This window comes from Protopterus annectens, chromosome 1.part0 (assembly GCF_019279795.1).
Source record: "Protopterus annectens isolate FY-2018-M chromosome 1.part0, PAN1.0, whole genome shotgun sequence".
Taxonomy (NCBI): Eukaryota; Metazoa; Chordata; order Ceratodontiformes; family Protopteridae; genus Protopterus; species Protopterus annectens.
Window position 1 is genome coordinate 1,804,935,145 of NC_056725.1, and position 17,241 is coordinate 1,804,952,385.

The 17,241-nt window shown below is 39.7% G+C and overlaps 1 protein-coding gene across 5 annotated transcripts in view; it reads right to left on the reverse strand.

Moving 5' to 3' along the window:
• STX11 (syntaxin 11) overlaps positions 1 to 17,241 on the reverse strand; it is a 1,126,953-nt gene that overhangs the window by 485,508 nt on the left and 624,204 nt on the right. The window contains exon 4 of one of the 5 annotated variants that reach the window (XM_044069655.1): positions 10,493 to 10,547. The exons of the other annotated variants lie outside the window; for them this stretch is intronic. The gene's annotated coding sequence lies outside the window, so the exon portion shown is untranslated. The remainder of the gene's footprint in view (positions 1 to 10,492; positions 10,548 to 17,241) is intronic. 5 annotated transcript variants of the gene reach the window in all.

Consider the following 17,241-nt stretch of genomic DNA (forward strand, 5'->3'; position numbering starts at 1 on the left):
GAAAATGCATAAATATAGTTGCAAGTATAGGAAACTCTTGGAACAGCCTCATGTTGATCAGGATCGGTGCAGGGATGGTTAAGGAGAAGTGAATTCCTGTCCCAGAGACTCCCCATTCTTTGGAACAGGATTCCAATCTACATTAGGCAGAGCCCCTCACTAACACTCTTCAAGAGAAACCTTGACGAGTGGATGGGAAACAGAAAATTTACCCCAGGGATCACTGCAGTGACTCTGCTGGACAGAGGCACAGGGAACTAATGGCTCTGCTAGACCAAGGCACAGGGAACTAATCTAAGGGGGCGGCGAAAGCCAACACATTCTGGCTAGGCTTATAGATGCCCTCGGGCAGATAGCCTAGTACTTACTTATGAACCTATGATTTTAAACCAAAAGATGAAAGGTTAATATTGACAGCTGAAGATAGTGGACTACAAACACATTTGTTTACAAAGTTTATTGAACATGTGGGAGAAACAGACAAATGTAGGTTTGTAAAAGAGAATTGGAAACAGTTTGCACATCTTGTTGCTGGTTGTGATATACTGATGGCAGAAGGACTGTATACTGAAAGGCATAATAATGTAGCAAGACTGTTGCACTGGGGATTGTGCAAACATTACAATACTGAAGTAGCTGAAAAACACTGGAAACATGAGCCACAACGCATCATAGAAAATTAAGTTTATATCACATGGGACCATGCATTACCAACAGTTCAAAAACAGATGCAAGAAAACAAGATACATTAGTCCATGAAAAGAAGACAAAGGTAGCATTGATTATTGAAATCTCTATAACCAGTGACTAAAGTGTCTTGTATATATATATATATATATATATATATATATATATATATATATATATATATATATACACATACAGAGAGAGAGAGAGAGAAACTGTCATAAAATACCAGGATTTTCAGGCAGAAACAAGGGCAATGTGGAAGAAAGATACCCAGACAGTTCCAATAGTACTAGGAACAATGGGTCTTATAAAAAAGAATTTACAATGATCTTATAAAAAAAGAACTTACAATCGTACTTAGATATGTTGCCAATACATGTAACTCAGTACGAATTGCAGGAGGAGTCATTACTGGGCACATTGTGAGTGCTGCGAAGAGCACTACTGGCTGACAAACACTGAAACAATACTAATTTCATGAACTTTAATCTTACTTTGACTTAGGAATGGGGTCCATTCCTGTCATGGTGTTAGAAACCCAAAAGACTTGGAGAAAAAAAAGATGGCAGTTTTTGGGTGACTGGCCCCAAAATGTATTGGATCATCTGGATAGGAAAACAAGAAAAAATGCTTCATGTTTATAAAATTATCCATAAAAATCAGTGTATACCAAGATTGTGTGTGTGTGTGTGTGCGTGTGTGTGTGTGTGTGTGTGTGTGTGTGTGTGTGTGTGTGTGTGTGTGTGTGTGTGTGTGTGTGTGTGTGAGTGCGCGCGTGTGTGTGTGTGTAGTTCTGGAGGAGGAGAAGCTAAGAAAGAAGTTGCAATAGCAAAGAATAGGGCAACGGAGGTACTCTACCAACTTCTGGAAAGTGACTCAGTAAGGGGTACAAATAAACTATATCAGGTTGCAAGGCAAAGGCAGAAAGATAAAGAAGATAGACAGACACTCTTCATAAGGGATGCCAGCAACAACCTGCTCACCAGTTCACAGGACATCAAAGGCAGATGAAAGGATTATTTCCAGCAGCTTCTGACTGAAGAAAACCCCACAGAAGCTGTACTGCCCCAGAAACAGCCTACAATGAGAGAAGAAGAGGAGCCCACCCTAGAAGAAGTAAGAACAGCACTAAGGAAGATGAAGTCAGGGAAAGCAGCAGGCTCAGATGAGGTCACAACAGATATGATAAAGATGCTGGGTGAGATAGGGGAGAAATGGCTCCTGAGGGTACTAATAGCAGTACGGAGTGAAAGGTGTATCCCAGATGACTGGAGAATAAGCATACTCATGCCAGTGTACAAGAACAAAGGGGACATCCACAACTGTAGGCATATAGAGGCATCAAACTTCTATCACATTGCATGAAAGTTCTGGAGAGGGTGACTGATAAACGGATACACAGAATAGTAGAATGTAATATGGGATATGAGCAGTTCGGATTCAGATTAGGATGCAGCACAACTGACACGATGTTTGCAGTGAGACAGACACTTGAGAAGAAGCTAGAGATGACAAGCGAGTTCAACTGGGCATTCATAGACTTGGAGATAGCCTAAGACAAGGTCCCAAGGAAGTTGATCTGGGCAGTACTACAGTAGTTTGAAGTCCCAGAAACATTGGTAGAATTAGTGCAGGCTATGTACAAGGACCCAATGACTCAAGTATGAACAGTGTTCCGTCTCACAGAGGGGTTCCCAGTGGGAGTGGGTGTACACCAGGGTTCAGCTCTGATCCCATTGCTACTCATACTGGTGATAGACTACATTAGCAAACAGGTCAGAGGAAACTTGAGCAACAAAGCATTACAGGAGAATAATTAAGTTTATATCATAAGGGATTACTTATTACCAACAATTCAAAAAATAGATATCAGAAAACCAGATACTGTAGTCCATATATAACAAAGTTGCTGTATGCAGATGATGTGGTATTACAGGCAGACTCTGACCTAGAACTTCAGAAAGTGTAGGAGAATGGAATGCAAAACTGAAAGCACACAGGATGAAATTAAGCACAGACAAGACAGTGGTAATGGAAGCAAATTGGGGAAATCAGAAGAAGATGAGAACAGAGGCAGAAGGGAAGATAGGGGAACAGGTAAACAGCTTCAAGTATCTGAGAGGGATGGTTGAGAGAAGGGAAGTCTGAATGAAGAGGTCAAACTAGAATCAGAGGGGCTGCAGCCAATTGGCATAGAGTATCAGGTGTAGTCTATGACAGAAGAATGCCAAAGAAGCTGAAAAATAAAGTGTACAAGACAGTGGTGTGACCAGTACTACTGTATGGTACAGAAACCTGGGCAGTAAAGGCAGAACAGTTGAAGAAGCTTGAGGTGATGGAAATAAAGTGCCTGAGAAGGGTGGTAGGATGCACACTGCGGGACAAATGAAGAAATGAGGACATAAGAGCAGAAGCTAAAGTAGCTCCAGTTGCAGAAAAGATCAAATAGAACAGATTACCATGATTTGGACATGTGCAGAAAAGCAGAAGACAATCTGGTGAGGACGATTTGGGTCAGACAGAAAGAAGGTAAGAGGAAGCGAGGATGTCCAGCAAAGAGATGGATGGATTGTGTGAAAAGATCTGCGGCAGTCAGGCATGAGTTTTGAAGAAAGCAGGAGGGTGGCACTGAATTGAGAGAGTTGGCGACAGTTAACATGATACCCCGACCCCATGTACCAAAGTGGGGAAAAAGGGGGCTGACGATGATGTTCTGGAGGAGGTATGGGCCTTCTTAAAATTGATTACATATACAGATCTACAATTGTAGGACTGCATAGAAATCTGCTGACTTCATTAGATCCAAACAGTGAAAGTTTTAAAACATGGAGAAAAAATCCAAGATGACTGCCCTGTTTAGTTTAGCAGAAGCATATCTGTGTCAAGCAGGAATGGAAATCAAACCAGAAGTAGATAAAAATCAGGCAGTAACTGAATGCACCACAAAACAAAAGAAAGAGTACAAGGAGAAGGATCAGATCAGAAGGCAAGAAATATAGAAAAGGCATAAATATATTTGCAAGTACAGAAAACTCATGGAATAACTTCATGTCGATCAGGATCTGATGCAGGAATGGTTAAAGAGAGGGGAATTTAAACCAAATGATGAAATGTTAAGATTAATGGCCCAAGATAGTGGACTATGTACATGTGGAAGAAACAAACAAATGGAAACAGTCACACATCTTATTGCTGGGTGTGATATGTTAATGGCAGAGGGTCTGTATACTAAAAGGCATAATAATGTGGAAAGACTGTTGCACTGGGGATTGCGCAAACATTACAATACTGACGTAGCTGAGAAGCACTGGAAACTTGAGCAACAAAGCATTACAGGAGAATAATGAAGTTTATATCATAAGGGATTACTTATTACCAACAATTCAAAAAATAGATATCAGAAAACCAGATACTGTAGTCCATTTATAAAACAAAAGTAGCAACAATCAATGAAATTGCTACACCCAGTGACTACACGGTCTTACAAAGACACAAAGTCATAAAATACCAGGATGTTCAGGCAGAAATGAAGGCAATATGGAAGGAAAAAATATACCCAGACAGTTTCAGTAGTAGTAGGAGCAACTGGTCTCATAAAAAATAATTTACAGTCTTACTTAAATATGCTACAGATACATGTAATCCCATATGAAGTGCAGGAGGAGTCACTTCTAGGCCCATTGCAGGTACTGCAAACAGCACTTTTGGCTAACATTAATGATTCAAACAATACTAATTTCACAAACTTTAATTGCACTTTGATTTAGGAATGAGGTCCATTCTCGTCATGGTATTAGAAACCCAAAAGGCTTGGAGAAATTAAACCGAAGTTGCAGGATATCATTTAGTGGTTCAGAGTTCCTTCTTGAAGCTATGAATTTAATCGCGAGGGTCAGATTATTCCATAAATATGTGAGTCTTTGAATGAATTTAATTGAGACAGATTGATAGCTCTTTCTCGATTCTGTGGGTGGTGGTGCATGGCCATTCTTAGTTGGTGGAGCAATTTGTCTGGTTAATTCCAATAACGAACGAGACTCCGCCATGCTAACTAGTTATGAGGCCCCGTGCGGTCGTCTCCAACTTCTTGGCTTTCAGCCACACGAGATTGAGCAATAACAGGTCTGTGATGCCCTTAGATGTCCGGGGCTGCACGCGTGCTACACTGAATGGATCAGCACGTGTCTACCCTTGGCCGACAGGTCCGGGTAATCTGTTGAACCCCATTCGTGATAGGGACCGGAGATTGCAATTATTCCCCACGAATGAGGAATTCCCAGTAAGTGTGGGTCATAAGCTCGTGTTGATTAAGTCCCTGCCCTTTGTACACATCGCCCGTCACTACTACAGATTGGATGGTTTAGTGAGGTCCTCGGCTCGGCCCCGCTGGAGTCTGTCACGGCCCTGGCGGTGCTCCGAGAAGATGATCAAACTGTCTTAAAGTCACATTTCATGGTATGGTTGATGTATTAATATTTATTGAAGCTGCATGTCCTCATGTGTTCAAGTCACCAGTGGATATTCTAAGCAAGAAGAAGTGTAATTTAAGGACAATGTCCCAGGCTTGCAGTCAACAATGGAGTCAGTTTTGACATCTGGAAAAATATGTCAAAAAGGAATGGACCCAAGAAAAATCCTTTTGGGGCTCCACTGGCGACAGGGCATGGTAAGCATATGTGTCCTACTGTTCTAACAAGTTATGTATGACCATACAGCCAGTTGTGTATCCAAGACGTTATAGATTAATTTACCTTCAGATCCCCTTCATTTATACATGGTTCTTTCATGGTGAATAATGTTAAAGGCTTTAGGTAGATAAAGGTAAGATGCAAGGGTATATTAAACCCTCACCCAGGGTTACAGTAACTCAAAACAAAATATTTGAGGTTAAAGTATACAAACTATACAGCTGAGGAAATCATACAGTGTTATTGTCAAGGTGAAGTAGGTTTCTTGTGTGTCTGTTCCATCACCTTACACTATATGCTTTGATTGGTCTGCAGCATTAGGCTTTTCAGATCAACACCCTTGTGAACTAGGACCACAGGTACCACGGACATAGCAAGTTTTTAATGTTGTATTAAGAATTTGCATGAGTGGGTATAATAGGTTAATTCTGACTGCACAAATTTAGCATAGCAATGTCACACTTGATCCCATTGAATTGGTGTTTCTGAACTTACTTTGGGTAAAGGTGACCATTTTGAATACAGTTTCAGGTAGAAGCAAGATCCAGGGAGAAAGAGTTGAGAAGATTCCCTTTGTGGCCTGAAATTAACTTCAAATCTGTGTGCTGGAGTGTGAACTTTACATGTTGGCTGTCTTATGATGACATTGTTTTGTTCCAGCACATTATATTTCTGTTTCTTTCCATTCATTTTGTGGTTGTGGTTATAATAGGTTTTACTATTGTTACCCATCTTCACGGCAAGTTTTATCTTTGCTGAATCTGTGCATCTTTTGATTGTTTTAGAATGCTCTTTGTGGATGCAACTGACCTCTGACTTGCTTTGAGCTGCATTTGTTTCAATAACTTCTTCATTTACTATCTCCAACATTTAGGTTTATTGGAAAATTTAATTCTATGTTAACTTTATCCCTGTGAGGTAGATACAGTGCAGTTTATTTAAATGTCTGTAGAATGCCATGAACAATACATCAGTATGTTGTACGACAGCACTATGTATCTTATTTGGCTGGTGCAAGGTGATTCTTCAGGACATCGTAACGGTTTGAAAAATCCTTAACGATAGGTTTGGTTTGGTGTATATGGGGAATGCCACTGCATGGCAGAGTGACATAATGTGTAACATAGTACAGCTGTACATGATTCTTAAATATAATTTTCTTTGCTTTAATGGTAAATTTTATCAGCAGATTCGTGGAGTTGCAATGGGTGCGGCCTGTGCTTCCACCTATGCCAACCTTGTGTTGGCTAAGTGGAAGAAAAATATATTTTGAATTCTGAATATGCCTCCTGTTGGACCCTCTATCAGATATTCCTAGACAATATAGTTATTTTATGGACAGGAAGTGTTGAAAAGTTAGAAGAATTTAAAATTTATATGGAAGAAACTACTGACTTCCTTAAATTTACATACAATACTTCCAAAGAAAGTTTGCAATACTTGGATGTAGAAGTTTATAAAACAAATGTGAAGTCTGAAACTAAGATATTTGGGAAACCCACCTTTTGCAATTCCTTTCTGCATTATCAAAGTGCACATCCCCATTATTGTAAGAAAAATATAGTAAAGGGTCAATTTGTAAGGGGAAGTCGTATGCCTAGTTTAGACACTGACTTCCAGACTGAATATGACTTGTTAGAGAAAATGTTTTTAGAGAGGGGTTACCCACACAATTTTATTAATAAAATGAAAGAAGAGGTTATGGAAGGAAAAGTCCACAAGTTTAAACCTATTCGGGGAAACATAGTATATGTCAAACATGAAATGCCTTTGGCAAGTGATATTTATGATAACAATACCTTCCAACAAGCATTAGTATTGGAATACAATGCTCTTAACAATACTACCAAAAAATAGTTGAAAAAGAATGGAATAGATTTGTGGCATTTACAGACTTGGAAAAAAATATCAGATCTTCCTTTTAAGGTAGTATACAAGAATTCACAAAGTTTTAAGAATATATTAGAGCATGGAAGTATTAACAAACACAACAGGAGAAGGAAAGGGACATACAAGTGTGGGCATTGTCCCCAATGTGCAAACATTATGAATACAATTAAAATTTATTTAGAAAGTAGGGACAGATGGATAGAAAGTGAAGGATATTATAACTGTGAGACCAAGGGGATAGTATATTCAGCTGTGTGTTCAGAATGTACTTCTTTTTATGCGGAAAAGTCAGACAGAATATTAAAGAGAAGAATTTATTAACACAAATACGACATTATAACAAGAAAAGAAACTAGTGCTTTATATAAACACACTAGATCTTGTCCAAATGCTAGATTCACTTTTCTAGTGTTGGAACAAATTAAGAAAGATGTAAGTGGAGGTCCATGGGAAGAGAGAATAGAATTTAGAGAACTTTGGTGGCAAGTGACCCTGGACGCAGGAAGCCCCCCAGGGCTGAATGATTATATATCCATTGTTCCACTTTTAAAATTAAGATCTGCAAAACATTAGAAATAGTGTTGCACTAAGCACTTTATTCAGCAGACGGCAAGACATTTCTTCCTGTTCACTAACAGTATAACAGGTTTTAAAATATTTATGAAGTTGTTTTAGTACATAATAGTTATTTGATTTGAATAAAATGTATATTAATCTATTTTAAATTAACTACTGAGAATTTTATTATTAAGCATTTATTTAATGGAGAAACATAATGACAGTATACGTACCTAGTGAATGTAAATAAAATAATGTTCACTGTCTTTTTAAATTTTTAAATTCAGATCTTGAATGGGATTGGGTGTTTTTGTATTAATTAGATGATATCAAGTTTAATTGATGAAATTACTGGTTATCTGATGAGGTCGGGAAACTGAGATGAAAATGCATGTTGTGTAAAGGCGTTCATGTGTTTGTTGTTTGCTGCACGTACGGAGTATTTTGTGTGGAATATCTACACTTTTGGAATAAATCTACTTTGAAATTCATCCTCGTTCATTTCTTCCAGCAGTTTTGGCGCTTATATTAATTTTTTCTTGGTTTATTTTTGAGTGCCTTCCTTTTATCGTTTATAGTACAGCTGCACGTTATTTCCCCCTTGTTGGCATTTTTGCGGTTTGAGACTGCTACATTCTATGAAGTCTGGTATTTTTGAATCTGATTTATCCAAGTCAGCTGAGGGATAATTTTGGTCACAGAGTTAAATACACTTTCTGTTACACAGATGACTAGAAGTTTATTAAGGAAAAGGCTGTATTCTTGAGGTGATATGGAAGGGGGGGGGTGCAATAACATGGGTTGATTGGTGTTCACAGGTTACAACTATTCAATCCATTTAGATCATTAGAAGACTAGCTAATGCAAATCCCACTAATTGCTTTCCCTAAGTATAAAGACTTTAGTACACAGCCAAAGAGTACATTAAAAGACCCCCATTCACTCATCATGGCTGTTAATTAAAGAGACCCAATGTGTGTGATGTAGAATGGGATAACTGGATCTTGTTCTATAAGTACAGAATCCTGTGGGACACAGACATACCACACCAGCAGAAACCAGGGTGTGGAGTACTTCATAGCCACAATTTGTTTCTATAACCCTACTTCTGAAAGACTGAATTATGAAAATGGATACACCACCCCCTTGTTCAGGGAGCTGGACTGAGTTGCAACATGGCATTTGTGGAACACAGGAAGGGATTTTGAACCATATTTCAGTTATATCACATAAGCAATGTAAATCTCTGAGCAGATTAATTCAAGTTCATGTTTACTAACACACTTAAGCCTGAAAACAAGTACAAAAGCAACTATAAGATGAAATAGTAAGAAAATATAAATACATTCATATAAACTGGCTCAAGCTGCTAGCCAGCGAGACATTTTCATGTGCGGATACATGACCATCACAAATTCATTGTAGGCACAGAGAAGTATGGAGTGTCATGCCCACAACGTCAATAACCACATGCACGGTGACTGAGGAAGTGGACTGTGTTGTGCTTTGTGTACAGTACATGCATAACATGTAAAAGTGTACATACTATAGTTAAATATCAATATGTTTTGGTTTAATTTGGTCACCTAATTATTTCTGTAGTGTTAAGTGTATTACTCCTCAGAGTGCTTTTGCTGAAATGACAGCACCACATTTTAAAATTCTTTTTTTCACTTAACTATTCATACTTAAATACCTTATTTAAGCACTGAAATAAAACTGAAATTGAAGATGATGTGTTATAATAAAGCGGGTTAGTTCTGACTTTGGCAAATACTTGTTAAAATCAAATTTTAAGTCAATTTTTCTCACTTCCATGTTTGGTACTGTCCTACCAGCCACCACCTGATGTGACCCAATGGCCCTCTTCAATTTCCTCAGCTAGGTAGAGCGAAGATAGATGTGTCTTGGTGCAGCACATCCTGACAGTTCTAGAAGTTTTACCCCTTTATCTTACCCTAAACATCACCACCTACACACTATGTGTTAGGACATTAGTGCAGTGTGTGTGCATGTGCTACTACAAGGACACTTTCCGCTGCAAATAATCTGCCTGTACTGCTCTTTTAAATTCATCTGCCTGAGCTAGAACCCTGCTGTCTACCAGGAGCAGCAGCCAAGCAGGAGGCCTACCCTGCCAGGGATGGCAGGACATTATTTCAGTCACTCATTCTCATACCTCTGGTCAACTCAGGCACTCTACAGACCTGCCGTTCTACTCCAAAAATCAGTACCAAAGCTTTATATCTGTGCATCACGGATATTAAATTTTAAAGTGGTCTACTGAAGTCTACACCAGCACTACAGTATGTGGCATTTCTAGTCCAGCAAAGTTTCCTTTACATATTTGTTTCTAATTAAATCCTTCAAAATGATCTACGTAAGTCATCACAGAAATAAAACAGATGCTTCTGCATTTACAACCGCACCTTATGCTTATGATGTAATGATGCACTCCACTACTGTACATGGTACTATGTTTTATGTCTCTGATTTCTATAGTGTTTAACATTTTAATTAATCATGGATTTTAATAATCTATGAAGGGATCATGTTAAGACTGCTGCTTTTGATTAATTTCAAAATGAAACGTAATGCAGACAATAAAAGCATAAAACACACAGACATTATAACAGTGGGTGTACCAGTGCACTTTATTTACTTACATCATGAGTGCAGTGAAGCCTTATAAGAATGTGAATGCTTTAGATCTGAGTTTGTCTAAACAGAAAATATGAAACATTTTATTAAAACCTGCATCTTCAAGTTTTGTAAAAATCTTATACAGTGGGCTACATCATCACATGCTGGGGTGCATCTTATAACAAAACTATTGCAAATCATTTTAACCAATGAAATTCCATGGCAAATCATTATCAGATGTATGATATTACTTTTCCATATTTTAAAGGCTACAAAATAAATAAAATAGTAAAATAAAACAGTCTTGTGTCTCATAAATCAGCACTGGGATTTAACATCATGTTTCCTCACATCTTCCCTAGTCAGAAGTTGAAAATCATGTGACTACTAGTAAAAGAAGAGGAATCAACAGATGGAAGAGAATTATCCATCTATTTCTGCACCCAGATTATGTTATTTCCTACAAGAAAAAGTAATAGGTTCATAGGATGATACTAGGTTATTGGCCCAGAGGCCCTTATAAGCCTAGCCAAGAATTTTGCCTATGTTCCCACAAAGTCAGCACCTGTTTCACCTGTCCAGCAAGGGCACAGGTAGGATCCCAGGGGTGTGTTTTCTGTTTCCCATCCAGTCATCCAGGTTCCTCTTAAAGAGGGCTAGAGAGGTAGTCTGCCTGACATGGTGAGGAAGTCTAATCCACAGATGGAGGAGTCTTTGGGACACAAATCTATCCTGCCAACAAGTTCTATTAATGTCACTGACCTGGTTGAGGCCTTGCATGCAGGTTGTTTGACTGGAGTTTGACGTACGGATATGCAGCAACTCTATCTAGGCTGGGTCTGAGATGACCTTGTATGCCAGACACAAGTCACCTCTGAGCAGTCTGAATGAGACCGAGTAGAGGGACAGGTCTTTTAGCCTATCTGTATAGGATAGGTGCTCAAGACCCTGGATATTCCTGGTCAGGAACCTCTGTGGTCTCTTCACCTGCTGCATGTGCTTGGCAAGGTACATGTCAAAGGGGGCATTATACTCAATAATGGGTCTGATAAGGGAGGAGTACAGGGATGTTATGGCCTCCTTGTTCATGGATAAAATACCCTTATTTATGAGGTGAGCCATGTAGAAAGCCTTCCGTACAATGGAGGCAACATGGTGGTCAAAAGTCAGGTGATTATCAACCTGGGTGCCCAAGTCCCTCACAACTGATTGCATGCTTAGTACGTTGTTATTAATGTGATAATTAGTGGGGATGCCTTTTTCCCCATAGGGGATAATGATGCACTTCTTGGCATTCAGTTTGAGGTCATGCTTCTGGCACCAGTCATTAGTCTGGGTAATGCCCTCTTGGAGAATGTTCACATCACTAGGGGAATTTAAGACAGCACCCAGCTTGTAGTCATCTGCAAACTTGGTCAGCCACAGACCACTAGTTTTGGCTTGCACCTCAGAAAACTATATCCCAAACAGTCAAGGCCCCAAGACCAATACTTAGGGTAAACCACTCATTATGGGTCTACTACTAGAGGTGGCTTCCCCTATTTTGACTGAGTGGGTTCTATCAGTCAGCCAGTTATCCATCTGGTACTATAAGGGTTGATGCCTAGCTGGGAGAGATGATCTATTATGCCTGAGTGGGGAATAGTGTTGACGGTTTTTACTACGTCAAGGTAGGTGGTGTGCACCATCTTCCCCTTGTCTGTGGCTTTGGTGAGTGTTTCAAAGAAATCAACCAAGTTTAAAAGGCATGATCTCCCTTTGACAAAACCAAACTGTGTGGGGTCAAGCGTTTGGAGGTTGCCAATGTCCTTGTTTATAAGGTCCATGATAATGAGGTCCATGGCCTTGCAGATCAGGCTAGTCAGGCTGACGGGCCTATAACTGCCTGGGTCAGAGGACGATCAACCTTTGTGTACAGGGATGACAGTGGCTGTCCTCCATTCGGCTGGGATGAAGCCGGTGCTCAGGCTTTGGTTGAATAGGGTGCCTAATGGAGCTGAGAGCTCAAGCCTGAGTTCATGTAGGACACAGCCAGGGATGTTATCAGGTCCCACAGAGACTGTCATTTTTGCCTTTGAGAGGGCATTGAAGACATGCTTCCTGGTGATGAGGGGAGGGGGGCAGGTGCTGGGAATGTCCTGGTTTACAGATGGGGGGAACGAGGGGATGAGGTTTTCACTGAACCTGTCTGCCCCCAGGTTGGTTATATCTATTATGGTGTTTGTGTATGTGGTGTTATTGACCACCAGTTCAGAGCAGATTTGGGTGTTACCTTTGAGACTGCGGACGTATGTGAAATCTCTGTGATTATAGTTAGTGGATGTGGCCAATTTGGACTTGAAACCTTAGAGGATTTCACAAGTGACCTTATTTGCATGTTCAGACAATGCAGAGATTGCTTCCAATTTGGCACCTGCTCCTTCTTGGCCCTGGACAGCAATTTTTTTTTCCTTTTATTATAGAGTTTGTTTATTGCTGCTGTCCAGAATTCATGAAAAATGCAGTGCCAATAGCACAAAAGTACCGACAAACAAAATAACCACAAGCACTGTAGAGGTACCAAGGGCAGATAAAAAAGGCTCAAGAATCGACAGCAAACTGTAACTTTTAATGAATAAAGACAACACTTAAAACACCTAACTTTATCACTGCGTTTTTCATCTCTATAGCACTGAGACTTCAGAAATATATCCACACATGCAAAATCCCTCCTTATATTACAAGCAAGTCAACCATCAATTAACACCTATTAATAAAGTAATTAAAAACACACACATATATATAAATATATATATATATATATATATATATATATATATATATATATATATATATATAATATAAAAACAATAAATTAAACTGCCAAGTTAAATCAGGAATAATATTGCTGCTATCCACCAGACGGGTTTACTCTTCCTCGTGGAAGATGACTTGGTCCTGTTGGGTATTGCTGAGTCCATGCAGCTATGTAGGTGCTCATATGGTTTTTTGGTGTAGGTTTGGACATTAGTGCTAGTTCCAACTTAAGGGATGGTGGCTGTGAAGCTACTTATACCAGCTCTGAGGAGACTGTAGTCAGCGTTGGAAAAGTTCTTTTGTTTGACGATGGTGACTTCAAAAGTGACTGCTTTATGATCGGATCTTGCAAAGGAGGATGAGACTGTAGGGGTACTACAGTGACTTCTCATGTTGGTTAGGACCAGGTCCAGGATACTTTCACCTCTCGTAGGGGTGTCGACCAGCTGATCCAATGCATTGGCAATGACAAAGTCGAGAAATCTTTGGGCGTTCAGGTTTGGGCTAGATTAAGTCTTCTAGTCTACAGTTGGGTAGTTAGTCACCCAGGATCAGGGTAGAGGGTAGAATCTTGATGGATTCAAAGTCCAGACAGGTGGAGTGGGCATCCTGAGTCATGGTTGAGGGTCTGTAGCTAGCTATGATTTGAATAGGTGTTTTGTCAACAGTTAAGTGCGCTTGGAGTGCCTTCTTTGCGTCATACCGTTTGACCAGGCTGAGGGTGTGTATGTCTTTCGTAAATATTGAAACTCCACCTCCTTTGGCTTTGTAGCCCTCGGTCTGAAAGTATGGTAGGATGAGTAACCTGGTAAGGCTGGGGTGCTCTCCACAGCTTTGAACCAGGTTTCAGTGACTGCACAAATGTCAGCATCCTCCAGGGCAAGGAATGCTTGCAGTGAGTGCAGTTTCATGCTAAGACTTCTAGCGTTTAGCAGCATGACCTTTACATTCCGTTAATAAAAGTATTTCATCTAAACAAATCATCATAAAATACAGCATTAGTTATAGCACAATGAACTGCTGATGATACTCATTGCTTTTAAGAATGAGTGTATGAATTACACTGGATTAGTGGGAAAAATAACATAAGGACACTCTTTTAGCCTCTCTTAATCTCCGTTTGCCAGATTAATCTTTAAAATGATCAATCATGTAAAAGCACCTGTAAAGACCAGCAATCCTCTGTAAACTTTATAATCTCAAATTGCAACTCAGTTTTGGAACAGCAGTTGGCTGATTTAGTCTGTACAGATTTTAGCATGGTAAGCAAAAAGTATTATGGCATACCACATTGTAGATTACAGCTCATTTCTGTCATAGAACATCCACACCCTACGACTCACAAACTGAAGGTGTCCTGTTATAACTAGTACCAACCTCTGACCTTACAGATTATACTGCAGATATGCTCCTTTTCTTAAAGCTGTGTTATCATGACTCTGTTATCTATGTGGGGCAGTAGTGGCATTAGACTGCAGTGCATAACGAAGAAAAAACATATCTACAAAGAACGCTTGGTTATAAAGCAGTTTTCTCTAACTACTATGCACACCAGGCAATCATGTACACAGCAACCTGCTATGACATACCTGGCCTTAGCTAATATACTGCCACTTAATATCTGATGACTTCAGAAACAGGCTTAAAAAAACCTTCAACACCTGTTCAAGTGTGGGTATTTTACAATGTTGAGGACATTAAAGTAAGTCATTTTGCATTTTAGATGATTAACAAGCCATCTGTCAACAAAGAACAACTTACACATCAGTAGTGGTAAAATGAGGGTTAATAAAAGGAAGAATAATGAAGGAGTGCCTCCATGCTGAGGACATGGAGGGGAGAGAACTGTAACCTCTCAGAATGTAAACCCTGAATTGGCCTGAAATGGTAAATTAAGAAAACTGAAATGCAAAAGGTTTTTTAAAGAAAATAGCTATACTGTGCTGATTTGACATCTGTACAGGAAGCTGTCAAACTTGTTTAGTTACACTGCCAAAATGAATGCTGTGGCAGTTTCCAGTGCTTTGAACTTAAACTATTAGAATTTTGTTTTGCAATAATCTATCATTAAGTTGTTTGTCTTTCGGCTTTTCCCGGTTAGGGGTCGCCACAGCGGAACTCCAGTCCACTAATGATGGGCGGTTGGTTTTTCAATGGTGTCGAGTTGCCAGCCCGACGCCCAACCTTCAACGAAGGCACGCCCATTCAACGCATGTCTTTGGAATGCCCACTCGATCGCGGGGAGGACATGTAGACTCCACACAGAGGGCACTCCCAACCTAAGCCAAGAATCGAACAGGAGAACCTCTTGCTGTGAGGCAACAATGCTACCGCTGCAACACCGCGGAAGTCAATAATCTATCATTAAGTAAAAGTAGTAAATATGTTTATGTCTGGGGTTGGGTGACATAAGCAAAATCCCCTTTGGATACAAAGTAAGACTTCACTTGGATATGAAAAAAGACGACTATTACAGTTGTATATTGTGAGGAATGCCAGTTCTGAGTGAAAATACCAACAATTTCAAAGTTAAAGGAAAACCCCACTATCCACAGTAGTTAACTTCATACCAGAGTTTTCTCCCAATATAATCTAGATTTTATTTAATACAAATAAACCCTCATGTGTCTACTATTATCCTCACTTCCATTTTTCCCTGCCACAGTTTGAAAAGGCCCTACCAGTGGTAGATTAAGTGCACCATGAGCCCTGGGTGTTTTTCAAATCATGGTTCTTTCTTTCTTTCTTTTTTTTATTTTTGAACCATGCATAAATTATCATGTTCTTTTGGATTCACCTTCCTGACCTAAGACCATTTGAACTGCTGTCATGATAAATTACCAATTCACAATCCCATTAGTTATAGCCACTTGACTATATGCCCAAATATTATTAAAAATGGCCAAAGTAAAGTAATCCTACTGGCTTTAGACAAATGCACACTCGTCCTACAGCTAGAGTAAGCCATTCCTATCCACTCGCAGAACCCCTCCCCCAATACCCATCAATCACCACCCCACAGTTGACTATGCACACTTTAGATGTCTGACAGTGGTAAAAATAAATATGTAATCAGGAAACAATAGTGTAAAAAAAAAAAAAAAAAGAACAAATGCACACTGCTTCTTTAATGTCAGCCCACAGGTTAGAAGACTGAATCCAGCACTGGCTTCAGTCACTCCTTGACTGTTTATATAAAAAAAAATAATAACACTCTGCCTCTCCTACTTACTAAATGCTTTCTTCTGCTGTAGAGGGTTGCCTCCATACCAGCCTCCAATGCCACAAACACACAACAGCCCAAGTATTGCAACTTATTTCACACAAATGCACACTAGTCCAGTAAAAAGGCAGATTGTTGAAACTGATCATGCAACAGGGTAAATTACTTACAGCCCACCCAGCAGCTATAGCCACTTTGCCGTGCACACCTCATCTGATTGTGATTAAAGATAGCACAAGAATCAGGGACAAAGCCAAAGCATAATGAAGGACAAAGGCCCAGAATAAAAAAACAACTTCTTTGGAAGGTTGCTATAATAAGAGTTTCTGCATTAGCATTATAGGTTCATAGATTAGTACTAGGCTTACGGCCCCTGTGGGCCATTTTAAGCCTAGCCAATTACCCCATGTGAAAATTGAACCCTGCACCTTGTGTCTGTAAGGTGAACACCTTAACCATTATGCCAGCCCCCTCCCCTCCTTATTTTTCTGAAGGATACGAAGCCTGAGACACAAATGTCTGCCACTGACTGTAGTCCTATATTTTACAAAGACCACACATTTCTCAAAGAAAAATGTGTGCAAAATTAAGGGCGTTCTGTGAAATAAGGAACACTATGTCATTTCAGCTTTGTTTCTCATAAGCAATAGGCACAAGTGAAGCCGCAGTGGTACAGTGGTAGCGTTGTTGCCTCACAGCAAGAGGCTCTCCTGTTCGATTCTCGGCTGGAGTGCCTTCTGTGTGGAGTCTGCA